Genomic DNA, 25,071 nt, shown 5'->3' on the forward strand with positions numbered 1-25,071 from the left:
TTCTCGTGTTTAGCTGAAGAGAACAAGCTAGCTAAATTAGCACTTAGATCAGAGCACAATGGCCCATAATATGCCCCCCTTCATCCCAAATAAGGTTTTAGTTGTCATTTGTCGCTGTTTGACAAACCTGACTTTCCCCTTGAAAGTGACAGGTGGTTCACTTGTCCAATTGTAGCCTGAAAGAAAGCAGCTTCCTTGCTATTTGTAGGCTCACTCAATAGCCCAGTGATTTCTTATTGAGTTCTATCCCTCGTATTTCTTCCAAGGTTAGTTTGATTCAGTATCAGGCTGATCTCATACAGTTTCTTTCATGAGGACTGCAATACATCAGCTGAATTCTATTCAGCCTTTTTTTTATCATAAGGCAGGTGAAGTTTAGTATGTTTCAATAAATCTCAACGTTCCACGTCAAGGATCAATAACCCTTCCTTCTCTTTTCGGTTATTAAATTGCATCTGTAACATTAGCCTCCTCTGTCTAATTGATTGCCTTCCACAGAGATAAGAAAATCAATAGCGATCAATAGCACTGACCTGTTTTTACCTAATAGATGTTTTCACTTAATTGGCTGCCGAGATGGTTTCACAGAACTCAGTGTGTTTTCAGAAGTCAAACAGTATGTTGCAGCCCTTGTAAACTATTTTACTTGCGGGGGAAAAAAATATTGATCTTATAATGAAATCTCAAAAAGAAAATCAATAGCAATCAGGGATATAGATTATGATTTCCAGGTATGTCACAGAAGAGGAGAATCTCACTTTGCTAGCAATCCTAGATGTTATCAAATTGAACACGTCCTAAAGTGTGTCGACTGATGTTTATTTAAGTCAAAATATCTTGGTGTTTCTAAAGGAACAAATCCTACTGTGATAACTCTGCCTTAAAACTAATTGAAATAAGTTCACTGTTAAGATGCAAATCATTCCTTGGATTCCCTACAGCACATTAAAAATCACTGTAATAGGTTCAAGATGCGCCCAAAAATGTAGTGTCCTTTTACATGTATTGACAGAACATGAAACTATTTGTCTCGTCAATCTAACTGTTCCATGAAATACTCATCAAACTGGAAGTGAATTTTATTCTCTTGGTGGAGCAGGTTCACACTTCACAGTAAGAATAACATTAAACGTACATCAAAATTTGGGGGTGGGGGGTCAGCCAGGTGTCTAACCTATGCAAAAACCCATCATTGTGCTTGAGTATTCGAACCACACTGTGCCACTTACACATAGAAATTTCCCAATGTCTGGAACACACTATCTCCCTGGATGGACGCATCCTGCTTACCTAATTCTGGAGAGTATTTGATGTAGATTGGCAAGAACCAAGTCTTGGAGACTCCAGAGTGTATGTTGGAGCAGTGCTGGAGTTCAAACAAGCTAAAAGTGCATAACTTGCCATCGACAGCACTGGCTAGCAAGCTTTACCAAAGCCTATGCAGCTGGACAACCCTACCCATGGTTTTGGTTTGTGGGATTAACAGGATCCGAATGGGAAGAATCCACATTCTCAGATGTACATAATGTTACAGTACAGACATTGGATCTAAATGTTACTTATGTGTATGACAAATATTAAGGTTCACAGAATTTTCACATTGTCTGGAAAGTTTAAATCTGATAATTTTCGTTATTCAAAAGCTATCTGAAGTTTGCTAGTATGCTTACGAATAAATGTATTTAGTTGTTGCTAACTGTTGTCATGTGTTTATTTGCCTAAATAATACACAGTCACTCCACATCACAGTAAATCCTGTCTTCACAGTAAATCCTGTCTTTACTGTCTTCATAGTAAATCATGTGAAGTGCTTTGAGACATCCTCCTGATATAAAAGACACTATAATAATTATGGGATTCTCATGCCTTTCACGCCAGAAGGACATCTGAAAGTGCTTCGCTGTATATACTGTAAAATGGAGTGACTATATTTTGTGGGCAAAGGGCTATATCAAATGCAAGGATTCTTCTTCTTACTATTATTAGTATTAATCTGCTTCAGTCAATGTAATTTAAGCTTGTGAAGCACAGTTTAAGGTGTGCTTTCTGAACCAATTTAAATGTTCATTACTATATACTATATACTATTACAATACCGGTAGCATTTCAAGACTGCTATTAACTATTGTGATATTCCTTAAATTACAGCATTGATTGCAATTCACAACTGGATTTCTACTAACCTAATTGAAAGATCTTTAACACGTTTCTAATAGGCCTCCTCAAACCACTTTGCATCAAGTCCAATATTGCTCACTCTTTTTAAAGGTTCGAAAATAAGGGATAAAGCGCAGCTCTCTGTTATTCATGTTACTTTGCTTCCAAGTGTAATTATGTGATACATTGTGTGTGTATGAAGTTCTTGTACTCCTTGAACTGTGATGCGGTTCTAGTTTCAATGTTCACTGTATCACTTTGTGCAGTATATAAATAGTATGACCATTTATTTCCACAAGATGGTACGACATATACAGCTTTCTCAGCAAGAGCAGGACTCACCCACAGACTGAAAAAACCTGTGGGTAAAAATAACACGGAATACTATAATGACTTTCAACATGTTTGGAAGACCTGCCAGACTTCATAAAAGAATGTGCTCTTGAGTCATGAAGTCTCTGGCAGGCTACAAGTCCCACTGGGCATCACAAGTACTCCGCGAGAAAACCATGGGAACCTTCCACGCCCGATGACAGAAAAGGATCTGGTGATTCTGAAAGGAAATGACCAAGGCTGACTCAGGAATTTGACACGGCTCAAAAGGTTCCTGACCATCCGAAAATAGCAACCAAAGTCCTGTATCTAACACCCAGTTGCCTGTGTTGGGGACATGAGCTTCCTTTATTTGTTTGGATACACCGCAGCACCTTGCACGGTTTGAATGTATCAAGTGTTTTAAATCTCTAATTGTCATGAGCTCTACCTGTTTTGTTTTGTGTTTGACAGAAAGTGTGGAGCAAGAAGGAAAAGGGAAGCTGGACATCAGGTTTAATCAGTATAACAAACCCATAAGAAATCAAACTCAAGGGTGGAACATTTTGTTTGCTTTTTGTTGTCAAAACAGCAGAGGTTACAGGATTTGTTGGCACAATGGTTGTTTTTTCCTGATTGCAGTGAGTCGCTATCAATTATTTCGAAGGAACATAGTTCTTTTTTGGCCTTTCATGTTGGAAGTGATTAAAGTACACAATGCAGTGTGACAAAGATAGGGGCATGATCTTGGTTGCCAGCTGTTTTAAGGAGCTGAGTATGCGTTTATGCTTTTAACATAATTTGCACGTGGCTTAATATCTTTTTATAAAGTGAACGCCTGTTACTCTGCCCTGGGCCATATTTTGGTCAAAGTGAACTATTCATTGACCACTACTTCACCGGCATTTATTGAAGGCAAGATGACTTCTTGTTGCATTAGGAGAAGTGATCGAGGACTGAGGTCAACTAAACAAACTATAAAAGAATAAATATTTGGGGAAATTGAATGAAACTGTTAGTATGGGAGGGGGGAATATAGCTTACCATAAAATTTCACTGGTGATAGTTAATACATTATATGTTACATTTTCCCCCTATTTATGTTACTATAGTAATCATAGGTGTCAGCGTGGCTCACTCTTCTGGCTGGGATAGAAGGTAGTGGGTTCACATCCCACTTTGAAGACTTTGAGCTCAGAGTCTACGCTGACATTCCATGGGAGGGAGAGTGCTGCAATGTCAAAGGTGCTGTCCTAAAGATGAAATGTTATATAAAGGTCTTGCTCGCCCCATTATCGATGGGCGGGTCTTCCATCACTCTGCCCCCATCCTCTGGAACTTCATCCCGCAGTCCGTCCATCTCGCCCCCTCCCTCGCCACCTTCAAGACGTACCTCAAGACCGTGCTTTTGATCTCCTTGCTTCTTTCTCCCACCCACTCTCCACCCTCCCCCACCCTCAACCCCCAGCTCGGGTCTGTAACTCTGTCTGTCCAATGCCTTGGGACATCCTCCTGATGTGAAATGCGCTATACAAGTGTAATTTTGTTAGTGGTGTTGTTGTCTTGTCTACCTCTTCAGATGGACATTAAAGAGCCCCATGATAATATTCGAAAAGAGAAGGGAAGTTTTAACTGGTGTAATGGCCAACAATCCTCCAGTCAAATTGATCATTCACCACCTGGCTGTTTGTAGGCCATGTGTGCAAATTGGCTGTCTACATTTGCTTACAAACACACAGGCTCTAAGCAATTTCACTGACATGCTTTGATGTAATAAGGCTTTATATCAAAAGCAAGTATTACTATTAATAATAATGCAGCAAAACAGAGCAGTTCAGCAGTAGGAGGTTAGATTGATCTTTTGTTAAAGGAAAATAACTCATTCGCCTCTTGCGACTTAGTTTTGTGTCTGGCCCAGATTATTGGGATAAAGAGTTCTTTCTCTGTTCACTGTAAGAGTTTATTTGAAATAAATTAAATCAGTTTGTAACCGACCTACACTTTAACACAGAAAAAGACATTTACAAAATGGCCAGCTTGGGGAACATATTAACCATGGTTATATTCTTCAGAAAAAATATTTATTTAGTTTTTCAATATTCAGTCAAACAGCTTTAAGCCATGTAAAAAATCATTTGCAGTCCAAATGAAAATTTGAGTTGTGTTGAATTTTTTAAAAAAACTAATGCTTTAAAGACCTATGAGGAAACATTTCTGGATCTAGATTTTCTTTATTTATGTAGCGTTTTAGAGTGTCCAGAATTTGGCCAATTGTTGAGCTCAATCTTAACTTTGAAACCAGTTTTCTGTCAATACTTAAAAGAATTTAATAGAAAATTGGCTTCAGAGTTAAGACTGTGTTTTAGCATTTGCCAAATTCTGGCTCTGAAATTCTACGTTAGTAGGGTAAATGAAAGGAAAGAGCTGCTCTGAGACACTACACGAAAGATGCTATATCAATGCAACGTGTTATAAAGTAGTTAGGTTGTCTTATCTCACATTTGATCATAGCAGCTCTCTTTTTTTATATATATATATTTTAAGTTACAACATTTAAAATTGCTAATAAAAGATAGCTCCTGCGATATTTTTGCATTAAATAAGCTGAAATCCTAAGGGATGTTGAGTGTCTAAGCTTATTTATTCTGCATTGGTTTTCAGTTTCATAAAATCAGCTGAAACACATCTCAGTAAGAATGGACAGAGGAAATTAACAGAAATACAAGAGCCATTTTATGAAAACTTGTGGACTTTATTTCTTTTGTGATATAAAGAAGGGCTGGTGTGCTAACAAGATCAAGTCAATACTTTAATTAAATTGATTTTTAGCAGGTTTTTTTCAGTTAACTGCAGCAGAACGTTGTTGAGGCTTTAGCCAAATATTGATGGTTGGGTCAAAACAATAATTCTGCTGTAACTGCAGTGTTTTGTATCAACCCTTAAAGACTGTACTGAATATCTTCAATTGGAATGTCACATACCGTAATTCCTGCCTTTGGGTGACTTGGAAGTTAACTTTATTCCTTCAATGAAAGGCTTGAACAAAGACTTAATGAGTGCTTCCTGAATAAGAAAGTATGGATTAATCTATCCAAAATTAGCATGGCCATTAGAACTCCAGAACTTGTTCATGCTTCCCAGATCTACAAGGGTCAATTCTGCAAAACATAGTCCTCTCTACAGTGAACAAAACACAAAATACTGCAGATCAGGCAGCATCTATGGAGAAAGGAAAGTGAGTGAACAGGGTTCTGACAAAGGGTCGTGGACCCAAAACTTTGACTCACTTTCCTTTCTCCATAGATGCTGCCTGACCCGCTGAGTTTTCCCAGCTCTCTCTGTTTTTGTCTTCTCTACAGTCATTGCTTACTTAAAGAGCTTTCACTCAGGTTTGGAGTGTTGTAAATGTGATTTGATTTCTAAGATAAATTAACAATGGAACATCCTTCTGAATTCTTTGAAGGTCATAACCAGCTGTCACATAAATAACAACAAATTGTATTTAGATAATGCCTTCATGTCAGGAGGAGGCCCTGTGGGTGAGGGTGAGAAGGTGAGTGAAGGTGTGGTCAAATAGTCTTGAGGCAGATCTTGAAGAAGCTGAGGGAATGGATGAGGTGAAGGAACTCTGGGATGGCATTCTAGAGAGTTGGGCAGAAAGGCTGAAGGCTCAACTGCCAATATTGAGATGGGCAAGGCGGGCAACATAAAGCAGGCCAGTGCATGCCCAACAGAGGGAGAGGGCAAGTTGTTAAGGTTTTAGAAAGTAACGGAGGGAGGGTGGAGCAAATCCATGGAGGGCTTCGACTGTGAGGATGAAGATTTTGAACTAGATTCTCTGGAGAATGGAGAGCCAGTGGAGCCAGGTAAGGATGGTAGTGATAGGCTCATGGAGCCTGGTGTGGGAAAATCTGAGACATTGGCATAATTTTGAACAATTTCATCTTCTCTTCTGTGATCATAAAATGACAACCTTAAAGAGATTATCTTCGCATACATTCTATCCATTTTTTTCAGATCTTCATCCCATTGTTTCATTGTGTTATTAATATTTAGGTCTTATCTGCCTTGTGATTCATGTCCTATAGCTCAGTGGTTAGAGCACTCGCTTTACAAGTGAGAGACTGAGTTCAATTCCAGGCAGGGCGAAACCTTGGGCAAGTTTCCTTACTCCACACGTCTAATAATAATCCCTCCAAAAAAAACAATAATAAATTGGTGATTTTCAATCCATGACTGTTTGTGGGACACTGCTGTGCACAATTGGCTGCTGCGTTCGCCCACAAATATACAGTCAATTCACTTTACAGTATATTCTGTGAAGCGTTTTGGGACGTCTAGAAGACTCAAAAAGCGTCAAATGCAAGGATTATTATCATTATGTGGGCACAAAGGGATCAACCTAATATTGAGCCTGTTCTACCAGTTTAGATTTTGGCAGATTTTTTAATCCCAATGTCCTGTCCTTCCGCCATACTTTTTGATATCTCTAGTACCCAAGTATCTATCATCTCTTTTTTAAATATTCCTATTGATTCCATGTCTACAGTTTTCTGGAACAAGACATTCCATATCTTCACAAACCTCTGCATAAAGAAATAATTCCTGTCCTCAGTTCTAATTTACCAGATACAGTGTGCAGATTTTCTTATAAAGTTTCTGGCATACTTTAACTACAACTGAAAGGTTTCACAGTAGTATTATTAGATTAATAAACATGGTGTCTATCCTGCTGGGATGAATATAGGTTGCTGGACAGAGGTTTTATGTAATTGTGAAAGTATATTCTATGAAAGACTGGAGAAATTGCTGCAAAAACAAATTTGGAAAAGACAAATTAAACAATGTGGAAAAATAAAATCAGATCTTTGGTCCTTAGTTAATCAGATGAGCAACCAACAAGGGATTTATTGGGGAGCATGATAGTTTAGCACACTTTGAACTCTGGCCTCTTGGCCACCACCTGGGTTCAAATGCAACCCAGATTGATTAGATTAAAGGATCTTTTGTCTGTGACTATAAAAGTTTGAAATGAAATGAATAGGGGTATTTTCAACTCTTACATCTGTCATAAATTGATACTAACTTGGCAGCTGTAGAGTGGGGATCTTTAGTGCATGAAATGAAATTAGCTTGGCAATATGGAAGAGAATATTATTTTAAGGTTTGGTGCTAAAGGCATATTGTTGGTACACAGTCGATTCAATCTGTGTTTGGCCATGTTGTACCTAACCTGAGAGTAAGCAATGCTGTAATGGGAGGTCAAAGTGGGAGAGTGTCTCAGTCCACCATACAAATCAACTCAGATTGAGCAACATGTATGTTCACAACATTGAAAATAACTATTATACATATAATAATAATCCTTGCATTTGATATAGTGCCTTTAATGTCGGGAGGACGTCTCAAATTGCCCCACAGGATTTATTGCAGAGTGATGAAGTGACTGTTTATTTTGTAGGTGAACATTTCCAAATTTATCCAAACTTTTCTTGTGACCAACTTATTGAATGGCAAGCATAAACTAAGTACCATAAGATTCGCTCAGCAGAATATTAACATGCAACAATGTGGCAAAAAGTATTGAGTGCACATTAAATTAGGAAGTGGCATGGCTTTAATGGTGGTTTGACGAAAGCAGAATATCTGAATAGCCAGTTCAAGTAATCACTTGAAATGGTCCATTATGCTGAATAAATAAAAACATTCCTGCATAACCCCAAAAAAGACTTGAACATGTAAACCTGCAGCCATGAATACAATGCAAAATCGTGTCCCTGAAATCAAAGGAGGCAATCTTATAAACCTTTAGTTTTGAGGCCATTCTGAAATAAATTCCACAATCCTGCATATTTGATGTAAGGCAGGAAAATTATTTACAAATGAAATGATTTTTACTCCCTCCCCTCTTTCAAGGGGCATTTAAAAACGTACATCTTTGACCGCAATTTCAGAAATCTTTCCTCTCCTTTCCTCGGCTCCCAACCCCAGCTTGGGTGCCCAGCCAGTGGTGTGATGCACTTTGAGAAATCTTTCGAATGTGAAAGTCACTATATAAATGTGAATTGTATTGTGTAATTGTATTTGGTAATATTAAAGCCTAATACAATACTAATACAACTTTTGAATTAGTAAGTCTTGAATAGCAGAAGCCCAGCACTTGGATGAGCTCATTATAGGCAACATTTTACATATAGATTTTCAACATATTTTCTTTATCTTTATTCCATCAATTATCTTTGATTCTACTTGATACAAGAATTGTCGTCGTAACCAAACAAATCTAAAATCTTCCAACTCTCACTGGCTTGACATAAAGTGTTAAGAATGCAGCCACATTGAATTAATTCAAATATAATGGATCTCACTTGTATGCAAACACTTCAGTCTATGAAATGAAGATAATTATTTAAATTTGCTGTTGCATTAGTTTATAATAATGTGAATCAACCAGCCACTTAAACACATCAGCCTGATTTTTACACACATCAAATTTAATGTGACTGAAAACTGGATTCACTTATATTCACGAGCAGAAACAGGCTAAGGATTTAAAAGTAATTATGAAATACATCAAAACATAAGTTGAAAATCACATAAAAATGATAATCACATTAATTTTAATTATTCATTCTGCTTCAAAAAAATTTCAGCAAAAAAGTGACCTTGAATCTGAGCATGGAGAGGACAGCAACCTTAAACATATTGGTTTGAGCTCCCAAGTGGAGATTACTCTAATTCTTTCACTATCTCCAAGGTCCACTTCATTAAACAGGGATGAAGATTACAGTACAGCAATAGCATGATCGGCTGTTCCTGGTACCTGGTATTCCCTCATAGGACAGTCAGTAATAACAACACCTGACCCCCTTTAGCAGAACGGGGTCAGATTCAAGCAGGGCAGAGAACTGACTGTGTGGCTGCCAGGGTTTAATTGAAATGTTGTGATAAATTTAACTGCCGGGTCAGATGTTACTAGCTGAGAAAGCAGGGGTCACCGGGGTCTCCTAGTGCAACTGTTCTGATTTTAGTGTCCACTGATTTGTTCACAGAGGTTGATTTACTACAGACAGGACTTGATCTTCCTTTGACCCTAAAACTGCCAGGAATAGGTATAGATAAGTTCAATGCAGAAAGAGTGCTTTATTAAACTGGGTTTCATTTTATTAGTGTGGAAGTAAGTCCTGTCAGCTCAATGTGACAGGAAGCATTCACCTTATTACTCGAGACACTGGACCTATGGGTCACTCCACATGAAGAGAGAGTTCAGCAGTTAACCAAAACAACAATAAATAACGCAAAGATTTTAAATTAACTGGCAAGTGAACTGCTGTTGCTTGTTACAAATAAGACATTAAACTAAACTAAAGCTAAATAAAGGTCATGTATTTGATAATAAAGGCCCTACCTAAATAAAGGCCCCGGGATCCGTTACTGTGAAGCGCTCTGAGTCCGGTGTGGAGGGTGCTATATAAATCCAAGTTGTTGTTGTTGTATTTAAAGAGGGAAAAACAAATTTCCTCAGTGTTTGTGTTCAATATGTTTTTTCTTGCGATAAGTTCAAAATTGGTTGCAATTCTTCAGGAAAAGTAACTGGTGAATTGTGTTGTGAATAGAAATGTGATTTCATTGTCATCAGTAAAGTGATTTGAAAAGTGGTGGTGAAGTCCTGTAGCTCAGTGAGTAGAGCACTCAGCTCGCAAGCATGAGACATGGGATCGATTCACAGAGGGCGAAACACTGGGCAAGTTTCCTTATTCTACACGCCTCTGTTTACCTAGCAGCAAGTAGGAACCCGGTTGTTAGTCGATTGGCAGATTGCTTTTCCATGGGTAACAATTCTTCAAAAACAAATTTGTTCACTCAATCCACGACTGTTTGTGGGACACTGCTGTGCTCAATAATAAATTTGCCTCGCCTCACCCGCAAAGTATACAGTCAATTCACTTTACAGTATATTCAGTGAAGCGCTTTGAGACGTCTCAAAGACGTGATAAAGCACTATATCAAATACAAGGATTATTATTATATATAAAGAATATACTGTAGTTGTAAAAATATAGTTAAAGAACACCAGTTACAATATGTATGGTGGATTGTATATAAAATTTCATTTGATCTCTGGTCAATGCTTCCATCTTGTCACAAGAAGCAGCCTTGAGATGTATGAAATAAACTGTTCACTTATACTCATGTCAAAGAAAGCGACAGTAAAAATACAGTGCATTTCCTTTAGATCTTCCTGTTAACTTTAAGTGAAGAGATAGAAGGAAAGTTTGTTTAAACTCTTCTTCTTTAGATACAGATTCTTCCTTTATTCATGTACCATTTCTCCTTTTTTGGATAAATTTTGCATTCTAAGATTTATGGTTCTTCCTTGTTAATACTGGATAATACTGAATGTATAATAGTTCATTTAAAATGCTTTTATGATTCATGGATCTTTAGAAATATAATAATCACAATAATGAGGTCCAACTCCACCTGGTTCTAGGTTTACTCTATTAACGTAACGTTTCAAAATGTAAAAGAATTTTGCAAATTGTTGAATTCAGTTTTAAACTTGAAGCTCCGTTTCCTGTAGTTCTTAAAAAGAAATTTACAAAAGGCTTCAAAATTAAAGACAAGGGTATTCAAGAAGTTAACAAATTCTCGATGTTCTGAAATGCTACAAAAATAGAATAAATCTGAACACAGGTGTGATTTCTACCTAAAGTAGGGTAAAAATGTAATTTCCTTCCTTTAGATTTCTGTGAATAAATTGGTAAGTGTACTTACATATATTACTTTCTAAGCACTATAAAAACATGGGTTAGTTTATTCTTAAATGCTTTCATTTTCTTTAAAAAACCAACTTGCAATGTAACACGATTTATCTTGTTAGTGAACATTCCTGTAAATCTTTTGAATCTTACTCCCACTTTCTCTCTATTATATATCTGTTTTTAGAGATAGAGACAAGATAAGCTGCCTAATACTGTCCACTGGCATAACACATTACTTAGATGCAGCTGGACAAGGTTATCTGCCTATTAGCATGGGGAAGGCATTCACAATTATTTAATACCATGTAAGAGTCTTATTAGGATTTCCTCAAAAGCCATGACATATGAATTGATATCCCTCTGCACATCCCTTTAGACATTTAGAAATTGGATACTGAGATATAAAAAACATATGTAATGCACATTGGAACAACAACAATGACTTGCATTTATATTACTGTTTCCATCCCATTCCATGCAGATATCACGTGGAAACCCATCCCCACACTTAAGAGCCTCCAAATCAAACTGCTGAGAATTCCACAGATGTATGGTTTCCGTTTGTCTGGAATGCAGGTCACACTCTTCCCCAGAGGGACACAGCCTGTTCATCTAATGCTGGAACGTATTACCATTGCAATGCAAAAACTTACTTCATAAACTAAATAGTTTGGGATCAAATTTCAGCTTTGCCCAACGCTGAAATCTACCGCATTACCAACATTGTCCTTTCCATCAGAATTATTTAGAATGGACATAGCTGTGTATTTTCTTTATTGACCCCAAGTGTGAATCCATACACAACTACCACTGCTTCAACTATTTACATTTACATGGGGTCGGGAGGACATGGCAAAGCACCTCACACAGCTGACTGGGCACCTGAACTGGATAGAGTGGGGCGGGATGGGGAGAGGGGATTGATGGGAGGGCTTTGGTGGGTGGGAGGAGAAAGATAATCAAAATTGCAGTTGAATGGATAGTGTTAAGGTGGGCTTCGAAAGTGGGTGCAGCAGGGCGGGCAGGTGGGGGCGAGGTTCAGAAGAGCTGGGAGGTAAAGAGCGGGAAGGCTGAAAACCCACCTGCCATCCCCATTCCATGTAATTTTAGATAATCTACCTCCACATAACAATCCCCCTGATAAAATTGGTCACAAATTGGCTGCGCAATTGCAAGGATTATAATGTTATGTTGTCAAAACGTCTCAAAATGCTTCATAGGATTTTGCATTAAGGGTGTAGACACTGTAATGTAAAGTATAGTGACTCTGTATTTTGTAGCTGAATGCAGCAAACAATTTGTGCACAGCAATTTCCCACAAACAGCTATGAAGTGAATGACCAACTCCAACTCCAACATTTATTTGTATAGCATCTTTCACATACGGAGGACATCCCAAGGCATTGGACAATCAGTGTTTTGGTACCAAGTTGGGAGTCGGAATCGGGAGCGTGGAGGGCAGTGGGGGGAACGAGGATGACAGAAGGCACGGTCGAAGAGAAGGGTCTTGAAGAAGGCAAGGGAGAGCACGAGGCGGAGGGACTGCAGAATGTAGTTCCAGAGGGTGGGGGCAGCGTGGCAGAAGGCCTGCCCGCCAATGGTAGGTGGGGCAAGGCTGGGGACATGAAGCAGGCTGGAGCCTGCTGAGCAGAGGGAGCAGGCAGGTTGGTAGGGGCTTAGGAGGTCGCAGAGTTAGGGAGGTGCAAGGCCATGGATAGCTTTGAAGATGAGGATCAGGATCTTGTACTGTATCCTCTGTGTGATGGGAAGCCAGTGGAGTCAGGCGAGGATGGAGGTGATAGGTTTGTAGAGCCTAGTGTGGGAGAGGATACGGGCTGCAGAGTTCTGGATGGAATGCCACACGAGATGATCCGGGAGCTAGAAGAGAAGCCATTTGAGAAGATGAAGTGCAGGCAGTGTGAGAGGTACGATCTGAACCAATCAAGGACAGTGCCATGGAGGTTGAGGTGAGAGGAGAGGTGGAAGATGAGGATAGAGTGGTCGACAGTGTCGAAAGCAGCAGAGAGGTCAAGGAGGACGAGGAGGCAGAAGGAGCCCTGGTCGCAGATGGACAGAATGTCATTTGTCACTTTAATCAGGGCAGTTTCTGTGGGCGACACGGAAGCCCGATTGGAGGGGTTCAAGAAGGGAGTGGTGGGAGAGGTAGGAGCGAAGCTGAGAAACAACAATTCGTTTCAGAACCTTGGAGAGGAAGGGGAGGTTGAAGATGGGGCAAGCCATTCAAGAGGACCTGACTAAATTATGTTGGTTGATTGTCATCCAGAACACTGGGAGAAACTCCCTTCACTTTTCTAATAGTGCCATGGGATCATTAAAATCCATCTGAATAGGCAGATGGGACCTCAGCTTAATGTCTCACCTGAAGTTCGGCATCTTGAACAGTGCATCGCACTCCTAGTGCTACAATGGAGTGAGTATCAGCCTAGATTATAAGAATTCAAAGTCTTGATGTGTATATTTTGATGAAATTATTTTGCACAATTAATGTGATTTTCTCCTTTCTCAAATGGCCTTTGAATATTATAGACAGCAACTTCCAAGAATCCTTGGCTCAAAGGTACTGGCTGTGCATTTTTTGTTCTGGAATAAACATCAACACTATTCCAAAAGTTTATGTATTACAAAACTTCAGAAAGTTAGAAATAGTTGTAATTCCAATTAATCTGGTGCTTTGTTTTTCTTCACTGTAATATGTAGGCAATGTTGGAAACAGCGTATCTAAACGAACAAGATAATGTACTTCTCTGATCATTAGCAATTATTCCTGTACTCTGCTACATACTTGTTAATTTTTCACCACATCTGATACGAAATGTTACACAGGAACAAGGCATGTTGCAGTTTGCACACACATCGTCATGAAGATAATGTATGAACAATGTACTAGGACATGACATTTTGAAAGTATATTTGACAGTCACATTTTTAGTTGGCAAAGTAATACATGCATAATGCAAAACTACCAGTGTCCACTGTGAATACAGCTAATGTTTTGAATCACTCCAAACAAATTGCTGTTAGAAAAAAAAGACACTTTATTGAAATTAACTTGGAAATGTTTCCAGATGAACAAATGTTACAAACCTAAGCCCAGATACTAAAACTCCAATTGTTTTGTCATTATAATATTCATTCCAGTTATTAAGATGCTGAAATATTAGTCAAGCTAATATGACCATTTCTCTTATGCACTTAGAAGCTGTGATCATTCATACTGAAATAAAACCTTTCATGTTCATCATTAAAATGGTTTAAAATTTGATAGGTAACTCCAGAAAGTTTACTTATGTTGAATACACTTTACAGTAAATTATAATAATATGGGTGTATGAAGGCAAGAAACTGCCAAACTAATTTACTAGTTTTATTTGACTATGTGACAAAAGAGCTTTATAAGGGGAAGGCAGTGTATATATACAGCTGGATTTATATATATGGCTGGATTTCAGTAAGACCTTTGATAGAGTTCCTCATGAAAGGCTGGCACTGAAAATAAAGAAATTAGGAATTAGAGGAAGTATCTTGCAATGGATGCATAATTGGTTGACCGATCAAACCCAGAAGGTGGTGGTACATGGAATGTTGTTTGTTTCAAGAACAAATTAGATAGATTTTTGCTAGAAAATATCTCAGGATACAATATATAGTTTGGGACATGACATGTCAAGTGACTGCCAGGATGATGGAAGGTGAACTAGAAGTTGACATCATCAACCTCTCCCTGTCATCTGGCACAGTTCCTTCCCCCCTCAAAACAGCTACTATCACCACCACCTTGAAGAAAACTTCCCCTGACCCATCACAGCTGTCCAGGTACCGGCCCATCTCAAACCTCCCTTTCCTATCCAAGGTCCTTGAGAGAGCCGTTGCCTCCCAGCTTTGCTCTTTCCTCTCCTCCCGCTCCCTCCATGAACTCCTCCAATTGGGTTTCCTGCTGCCCATAGCACGGAAACTGCTCTGGCCAAGGTCACAAATGACATCCTGACCATGAGCAACCAGGGCTCCCTCTGCCTCCTCATCCTCCTCAACCTCTCCGCTGCCTTTGACACTGTGGACCATTCAATCCTCCTCCACTACCTCTCCTCCCACCTCAAACTTCAAGGTTCTGTCCTTGACTGGTTCAGGTCCTATCTTTCACACCGCCTCAACTTCGTTGCAGCAAACGGCTTCTCCTCCAGCCCCCGCACTGTATCGTGCGATGTTCCTCAGGGCTCTGTCCTCAATACCCTCCTCTTTACCCTCTACATGCTCCCTCTTGGGGTAAGACATGGGGTAAATTTCCACATGTATGTGGATGACACCCAACTCCATCTCTCTGCCTCCACCCACAACTCCAGGACTACTGGTGTCCTGACCTACTGCCTGTCCGACATCAAGTCCTGGACGAGGGATAACTTTCTCCAGCTGAACATCAGCAAGACCGAGGCCCTCCTGATTGGCTCGTGCCAGTGCCTCCACACCTCGGACGCTGGCAACATCAGGATCCACAACTGCACACTCAACCTCACGAAGCCAGTCAGGAAGCTGGGTGACTTGTTTAACCCTGAACTGTCCTTTCTCCCCCACATCCATGCCATGACCAGCACTGCCTATCACTACCTCCGCAACATTGCCAGACTCTGCCACTGCCTCATCCCTCAGGCTGCTGAAGCCCTCACCCACGCATTCGTCACCTCAAGGCTTGATTACGGAAACTCACTCCTCATCGGCCTTCCCAACTCTTCCCTTCACAAGCTGCAGATCATCCAAAACTCTGCAGCTCATGTATTCTCACGCACCAGGCTCCGTGACCCCATCACTCCCACAGCCTTGCCGACTCCACTGGCTCCCCATCCCTCAGAGGATCGAATTCAAGATCCTCATCCTCACTCTCAAGGCCATCCATGGCTTTGCCCCCTCCTACCTCTCTGACCTGCTGATTCCCTACCAACCTGCCCGCTCCCTCCGTTCAGCAGGCTCCGGTCTGATCCATGTCTCTCGCCCGACCCGTCCTACCATCGATGGCCGGGATTTCAGCCTCTCTGCCCCCACTCTCTGGAACTCCATCCCACAGTTCCTTCACCTCGCTTCCTCCCTTGCCTCCTTCAAGGCTGGCCTCAATATCCTTCTCTTCGATCGTGTCTTTGGTCACCCTCTCTGCCTTCCCTCACCCCTACACCACCCCTCCCCCGTGCTCATGTCCCGACCCCTGACTGTTCAGTGCTTTGGGACGTCCTCTCGACATGAAAGGTGCTCTATAAATCTAATTTTGTTGTTGTTGTTGTAGATGGACCTTGGTCTTCTTTCGCCTAGAAAATTTTTATATTGTTATATTCTTAATAATCCTTGCATTTGATATAGGAACTTTCACCTCAAGAGGACGTACCAAAGTGCTTCACATGATTTTACTATGGAGTGACTGCGTATTTGTAGGCAAACATGGCAGCCAATTCATATAGCAGTGTGGCACAAACAGCTGTAAAATTAATGACCAATTTTATTTGGGACATTGTTGGTCAGGACACTGGGGAAAAAATCCTTTGTCTTTTTGAATATGCCATGGGATCTTTAACGTCCACCTGAACAGGCACATGAGACCTTGGTTTAACGTATTATCCAAAGGATAGCATCTGCGAACAATGCAAACCCATTCCCCAGCATGGCACTGAAACATCAGACTCTGTGAGTTTAAATCCTGACATAGTTTTGAATCGACAACCTTCTGACCCTTGACTCCTTCGAGACCAATCTCAAGTCCCTCTTCTTTGACCATGCCTTTGGTTATCCTCCTACCCCTACCCATTTTGCCTTCCACCCCTCCTGATCCCAACCATCAGCTCGGTTGCAGATCCCTGACACCTTGGGACGTCCTCCTGACATGAAAGGCACTATGTAATTTCTTGTTGTTGTCGTTGACTCAGAAGCAAGAGTATCCTGTGAAGCACTTTGAATTGTCCTCATAAAAGGCATATATCAAATGCAAGGATTATTAATTTTATCATAAACTGGATGATTTACGATTTGGGATTTGTCATTTTATTAACCTTGTTCGATTCCAGCACATCATCCAGTGAATGACCATTTAAATAGTGAGCATGGATTTCATCAGTACATGAAATTCATTGTCACAACACTTATAAGCACACTGAAGCTCAACAAATGATAATATTACTGATACTGATTTTGCCCAACACTACATTAATACTATCACCTTCAATGGGTTTTACATACTAATATTTGGCTCCACCAAGTATGAAAAATTCCAAGGTCAATAGAAATCTTAACCAGATTCAAAGGCTACAAAATATAACAATAATATTAATATAATAATGTAAGAAGAAGAATCCTTGCACTGATCCAAAATCTTTCCCATTGGGAAGACATCTCAAAGTGCTTCAAGGGATCCATTGTCAAGTGTAATGACTGTGCATTTTGTAAGCAAATATGGCAGCCAACTTGCGCACAGCAATGCCCCACAAACAGTGAAGAAGTGAATGACTTTTTTTACCTGAGGCATCATTGGCCTGGACACTGAGAGAAATTCCCTTCTATTTTCAAATGGTAATAATAATAATCCTTGCATTTGATATAGCGTCTTATCACATCTTCGAGACTTTTCAAAACGCTTCACAGCTTATACTGCAAAGTGAATTGACTGTATATTTGTTATGGGTACTATGGGATCTTTACCTTCCATTTGAACAGGAACCTCAGTGGGATGGATCCTCCAGCAATGCAGCGCTTTCCCAGCACTACACTAGAGTGGCCAGCCTAGACTGTGATTTCAAAGTCACGACAACAACAAGAACTTGAATTTATGTGGCACCCTTCACAAAAGATATTGTCTTAGAGCACTGAATAGTGGTGAGGTTGGATGCTGAGCAAGGGAGAAGTGGTGGGGGGAGATGACCATAGGCATGGTTGAAAGAGTAGGTTTTCAGGGGGATTTAAAAATAGACGAAGAGTGGCTGATGTGGAGGGATTGAAGCAGGGATTTCAAGCCCTGTAACTTCACTGGTCAGAGGCGAGAGTGCTACCAACTAAGCCAGGTTGACACAAAAGCACAAACTTACAGTTCTCAGTTCAAGCCATTTTATCTGTATATTTAGTTTTGGCATCAGTTCAAATCACACCCATAGAAATCCACAGCACAACATAAAGCCATTTAGCTCATTTTGTTGGTTCTTTGAAAGAGCAACCTATGCAGTCTCATTTACTCCTTTTTAGATATCTACCAAGTTCCCTCTTGAAAGCTAATTCAAGGATTATTACTACAGTATTCATTTGGATCCTGCCTCAATCACCGACAGTCTTTAATTTTTTGTTAATGTGAGCTCTTACTAGTGCTCTGATCCTAATATGTTCAGAATATGTTGCTTGACTGACAAGCTGGGGATAGTTGATCCATCTCTGTTCCTCCCTGGAGGGAGGGCTTGCTGTGAGACCAGAAGCTCATTAATGTTACACCTGTTGTGGAAGCACAAGGACAAGCTTTAGAACATCGAACCTGAAGCCTGCAGACTACGCTAGTTACTTAATCCTCTGACAATCACTGTTAATGCTGCAGTCAGTGGCTCTTGTCTCTTCTGAAGACCCTGGAGTATTGGTAGAATCCTAGCCTGCAAATCATGGAACCTGACATTGCACAGCACCAGGGAGGCAGAGCAGGTGGTAGGTCTTCAAAGCACTGCTTGCGACAGGACCAGCAGCTCATTAATGTTAAAAAGGCAGATGTCTGAATAAATGTCTACAATCATAATTCAACTTCATTATTCATTATCTTTCCGTCCTTTTCACAGGCAACAATGATGATGTGATTTTGGTGGAACAATTTGACCAAAACAAAAGAGCCTGAATCACAGAAGATGCTCAGCACTAAGATACCAGACAAATAAAGGCAAAGGACAATGTTCTTCAGGTAATCTAAGGAAGGGACAAGGGAAAACATGTATAAAGCAGAGGAGGGTATGGGGATACGGGGCAATAGTTGGAGGTATGATATAACACAGGCTAACACAATCCTGTAGTTCAATTTGAAAATGTCCCACAAGAAACAATTCCTCTGTCACTGGTATAATCAGTATCAACAATAATGGGAACATGAATCAAAGGAATAACCTGACTTCTCAAAAACTCCTGGAAAAATAGCCTGTAGGGGTACAGGTGGAGATGGATTAAATCGGCAGAGAAAATGCTTGAATAACTTTATCAGTTGCATTTATTTTCACATGATCACACAAGAGGTTTGTGTGAAGAAGGCCCTTCGATCCATTTGATGTCATCCTTCCAGAATATCCACCCTATTGACCTGACTTGGGGCTGAAACCCACAACCTTCTGACTCAGAGGCATAAGTGCTAGGTTGATACACCTTGCAAGATATTGTCCTTTATGTATTTATTGAAATTGTCACTCTGTGTTTTTCAATCCTAACAATCTAACACTATTTCCATATAGTTCAGGATACTACATGATATTTTATATCAGTGATGCAATTTCCATGTTTCTTGACAATTGATGCACATGTGACTTGACACCTACTTTGTCGGTATCAAGTCATTCCTGCAAGAATTTTAAATTTGTGGTAAATAAATACATTTTTACTTATGACTACTGTATCTTATTCTAACACAATGCTCACAACTATTATTAATGTCTTTCAATTACTATTCTGTAATCTGTACTTGATACAGAATAAACCATAAAGGAAATGCAAGGAAATGAAACAACTAACACATTTGAATAAGATTTCATCATATTGACTTGTGGTTCTTGCAGTTGCAGTTATAATACGGAGAAACTTCCTTCTCTTTTTAAATAGTGCCGTGAGATTTTTAACATCCACCTGATGGTTTAATGTATCATCCGAAGGACACCACTCTGACAATGCAACACACCCCAGCACAGCATTGGAATGTCATCTTAGACAATGTGATTCCAAGCCCTAATGTGGGGCTTGAACCCACAACCTCTGACTCAGAGGCAAGAATGCTACCACTGAGCCATGCTGGCACACAATATAGTGTTGGGGACATGAAGTAAGCTGATGTTCACTGAGCAAAAGTAGCAGTCAAGGCGGGAGGGTTTGAAGAGGTCTCAGAAGTAGGGTAGAGCAGGACTTTCGATTAATTTAAAAAGAGAATGAGGATATTGAACTGGAGAGTGGGGTTTGTAATCGGTTGTTCTTTTATTACCTCTGAATGAATTGTGTTCTCTGTAGTTTTGCGTTAGTTTAAACCAGACACAACGTGAGAGAATATCAGAACGATCGTGAGAAATTCTGCACGAAAGATACATACAGTCAAGCTTCAGGTAATATACCTCTCAGGATTGCATATGCAAACCAAAATACATTTTCATTCAAATTCAATCAGATTTGCAGAATTTAGCAACTGAAAAGTACAGCTACAGATTCACGTCAGTGCTGCAGGGCATCAAAAGCTGCCTCATCTGGCACTTCACATCAAGTTTACGCTTTAAGATGAAGGCAATAAATAATTCAAAGTGGTAATTTGACAGATGACTTTGGCAGGATTCTCCTCCCATTACTACAATCATTAGGCTGTAACATACAGCAAAAAAGTCTGGAGCTATCCAACAAATGGCCTACACTATCTCGTCCCTAAAGAGCTGTATTCTGCACAATTAGCTAATGAAGCATCATGTACATTTTTTGTGCTGAGCATGTTACAAGGCTAAGTTACAAGAAACAATGCAACCTATCTGAAAATGGGAATAGAATCATCTACATCATGTCATTTCCAGCCCTTTGACAAGATTCTTCGGTGAAACCAGACTTAGTTTCTCAATTTCTGAATTCACTCCAACAAGTACACAGCCGTCCCTCATGCCAGTGTTGTGCACATCAGCCTCATGTTTATTGCATAGTTAGGGGCAAAAGAGAGGAAATTAAGCATAGAATAGCCTGCTGTTGGTACATCTGATGTTTGAGGCCACCAGGCTTGCAAGGATTCCCCAAACACAACCTTCATCTCCTGAAATCTGTCCAAAGCCCATAGAAAAACAAGCATGGTCATTGCAAACTAACAACAGTGCCATTATTGTTAATGACCTTGTTAAACAGAAACTGGTTGTTCCCGACGACAAAACCAAAACCCCCTACTGGGCAATGGATGCCATAAAGGAGCAATTGATGTGATTTCAATTTCTTGTTACCATTCAGAAGTTCTCACTGCAGTGAAAGGTGATCGCAAGCACTTAAGAAATGAGTTTACATAACATAGGTATCCTGATAGCCATACGTCTGCATCTTAGAAACAGTTACCATCTGTTACAGATAATGAATTCCTTTTGGTAAAGCCTATGAGAACCATCCATAACACAGTTTCAATAACTGAGACTTTTCACTCAAAAAACATTACTTTTAGGGTTGAAGTTCAGCAATGTTAAACAGTCCCTGAATGCCACTTACTTCTAACAAGACCAGAATATATTTAAACAAATTCAGCATCTGTTGCCTACTGTAACATAGAACCATATAAATTCACAGAACAGAAGGATGTAATTTGGCCTATTGTGTCTGTACTAGCTCTCAAAAACAGCTATCCATCGGGTGAAATTAGAAACTGAGAAAGGAGTTTGTTCCACCAGATTTTAAAAATGGTAATTTATGGGCGTTTGTGGAACCCTGTTGGGTACAGATTGGTTGCATGTTCACCTATGAATATGCAATCACTACACTTTATGAAAACAATGCCTACTCAGAAGATTAATAATAATAATCCTTGCATTTGATATAGGAGTTTATCACGTTGTTGAGACATTTCAAAACGCTTCACAGAATATGTTGTAAAATGGATTAACTGTGTATTTTGTGGGTAAAATGTGGTAGTCAATTGCCCAGAGCAGTGTGTATTGAATGACCAATTTTTTTTGAGCATTTATTACTTCCGGAAAGCAATCTGCCAATTGACTAACAACTGGGTTTCTACTTACTGCTAGGTAAACAGATGTGTGTGGAGTAAGGAAATTTGTCTTAGGTTTCATCCTGCCTGGGAATCGAACCCAGGTTCTCTCGCTTGCAAGGCGAACATACTAGCCACTGCACTAAGGGACTCCACTTTTAAAGGAATCTTCCAACTTTGAGCAAATTATCTGGGGCACTTAATCAAATATGGTTGAAAAGTGACTCCAGTGATATGGCAATGGCATTCTGTTTGCTGGCAGGTGTTTGTCTGATACATCTATTTGATGCAAAGCAGATCGCCACTAATTCCTACAGCTTTTAACATCTAGCTTGTAAATCTCTTTCTTAGAGGAAACTAAGTTTTAAACCTTAAATAGAAACCTTAAACCATCAATTCATGCTTATACCCATTGTAGAACTGTGTGCTTAAATATAGGGATTATTAAAATAAGTGTCTAAATGTATCATAACTATATGCAGATATCTGAATCCTGTCAATCAATAGTCTGCAGAGACACTTTATCTTTTGTATAGACAAGTCTGCACTGCAACTTATCCTAATAGCAGGAGAGGAATTGAAATTGCTAAATGGAGGAGATTTCTTATAGGAAATTTACTAAGAAGTTTATGCGTTATAATTCCCTCATGATATTTTTGCAGTTAAATGATATGTCTTGCCCATGCCATGTGCAATACAATTGAGAATTCATTGTATAGCATAAAACATATTGAAATCTAACCTAAGATTGTATCTTTAACATCCATCTGAATAAGCAGATGGGACCTCGATTTAACAGTTCATCCGAAGGCTGGCACCTCTAATAATGCAGCACACCCTCAGCATTGCACTAGACTGCCAGCCTAGATTATAGTTCCAAGTCCTGACATTGGGTTTGAAACATAGCCTTCTGACTCAGAGGCAAGAGTGGTACCAACTGAACCAGGTTGAAGGATAGTTTCTGTGGATCAGCATAACTCAATTGTGGTTCAGCAGTCAGGAGTCGCCTATTAAATAAGAAACAATAAAAATCCTTGCATTTGATATAGCGCTTTTCACGTCTTCTAGACGTCTCAAAGCGCTTCACAGAGTGTACTTAAAGTCAATTGACTGTATTATTTGTGGGCGGAATGCAGCAGTGTCCCACAAACAGTCGTGGATTGAAGTGACCAATTTATTATTGTTTCTTTTTCTTGAGGGATTCTTATCAGGCATGTGGAGTAAGGAAACTTGCCCAAGGTTTCGCCCCGCTGGGAATCGAACCCAGGTCTCTCGCTTGTGAGGCGAGTGCTCTAACCACTGAGCTACAGGACTCCACAACCCATGTTAGGAAAACAGCATTTTTAAACTCCATTGAATGGCATGAGTCTGAAATGTAAATTAGACAAGCTAGTCTTAAATGAAAAGGAACAAAGGATCTTCAAAATCTTAACCTCAACTGTTAAAATACACAGGACAGGATCACCTCAACTTGACCAAATCAATTTAACATAGCTTGGACAAAGGCACAGTTCTCAACAGACGTTTTATTCACAAATAAAGTTGTGGTTTTAAGGTCACTTAAACAATACCGTCAGCTTTGTTAGATAATAATTTGAAAATTGTCTGATTATTTAATACTATTCAATAACTTGTACTGTTTGATGCATGCAAAGATACATTGTGCAACAGATGCTCTTGAAAATAATTGAAACTGAAGCATCCTTTTTGTTGTGGAAACCATATTTCACATCTATTGAATCTGTGCAACATCCCCTTCAACATTCGCTTCTGTGCTGCTCCAAGGAATAAATTGTGCCTTGTAAACCTGCAGCTTATTACCTTTCAAACTAGAATACTAAAGAACACTTGTGGCTAAAATACGGTGTTTCATAACAAAAGGATGCTGTGCACTATATTTGCAGTAAAGCAATATAAAAAACAATGGTCTGCCAGAAACCAACAAAACATTGAATATTACAGCTGAGTGTTACAGATTGACAGTATTAGAAAGAATTAGATATCCAAAGAATTGCTAAAATTAATTATTTGAGGTTTCTGTAAATTTAAAAGCAGATGTACTTATGTTTATTTCTGCTGGCTTTAGACATGTATGTAATGTGCAGATCTAAGCTGTACCTGTTTCTTTACTGACAAGGGGGAAGATCCTTTAAGTTCAGAGATAACTGAATTTGATTTCTTTATGTACGACTGTAAGACATACAAATGCATTTGTGATTTCTGTTTAATGTTTGGTTCAGACTTTTGTGATTGGTCTTGTATTTTTAAACAACCAGAGTACACGATCTATTGTCTCAGTTGTTGTTACATACAACTCCGTATCAAAGCTCTTGAGTGAATTTGACCTTACTAGACAGGGCATTCCACATCCCAACTCTCTGTGTGAAAAAAATATTTTAAGCTCTCCATTCGTTCTTTTTGTGACTATCTCATATCTATCTCTGCTAGTCATTAACAGTGGAAATAGTTTCTCCCTATTTACCTTGTCAAAATACCTTGTAATTTTATACACCTCTAGCAGGTCTCCTCTAAGCTTTCTCTGCTCCAATCCTAAGCCATTTTGGAAGTCAAAACCCTAAGCCTCAACGAGTGCTCAGTGTGCTGCATTTGACATTCAGCTGTTTATAAAATACAAACAAATTCTGTAATGCTTCTAATTAACTATACAATTAAAGCTACTTCTAATTACTTTACAAATATATTACTTGCGGTTAGCAATATGCGGAAAATTAGACCCCAAAATCTTAAAAAATATAAGAAATTATAGGATTGCAACCATGAAAATACATTCAAGATTCCTTTTTTATGTACAATATACATTGACATTTTCTAGGTCATTTCCCTGACAAGTCGTAAAGCTGCCATCAGGTGCAACTTTTCTTTTGAATCTTTAAAAGCATTAGCGAAGAGTCA

General features: G+C 39.4%; 1 non-coding gene across 1 annotated transcript; it reads right to left on the reverse strand.

Annotated features, from left to right (window-relative positions):
- Positions 1-23,400: 23,400 nt before the first annotated feature.
- trnav-cac lies at positions 23,401-23,472 on the reverse strand. Its single transcript has one exon. It is a non-coding gene; the product is annotated as a tRNA-Val (tRNA).
- Between the last annotated feature and the right edge of the window lie 1,599 nt (positions 23,473-25,071).

This window comes from Callorhinchus milii, unplaced genomic scaffold, assembly GCF_018977255.1.
Source record: "Callorhinchus milii isolate IMCB2004 unplaced genomic scaffold, IMCB_Cmil_1.0 Scaffold1, whole genome shotgun sequence".
NCBI classification, from domain to species: Eukaryota; Metazoa; Chordata; class Chondrichthyes; order Chimaeriformes; family Callorhinchidae; genus Callorhinchus; species Callorhinchus milii.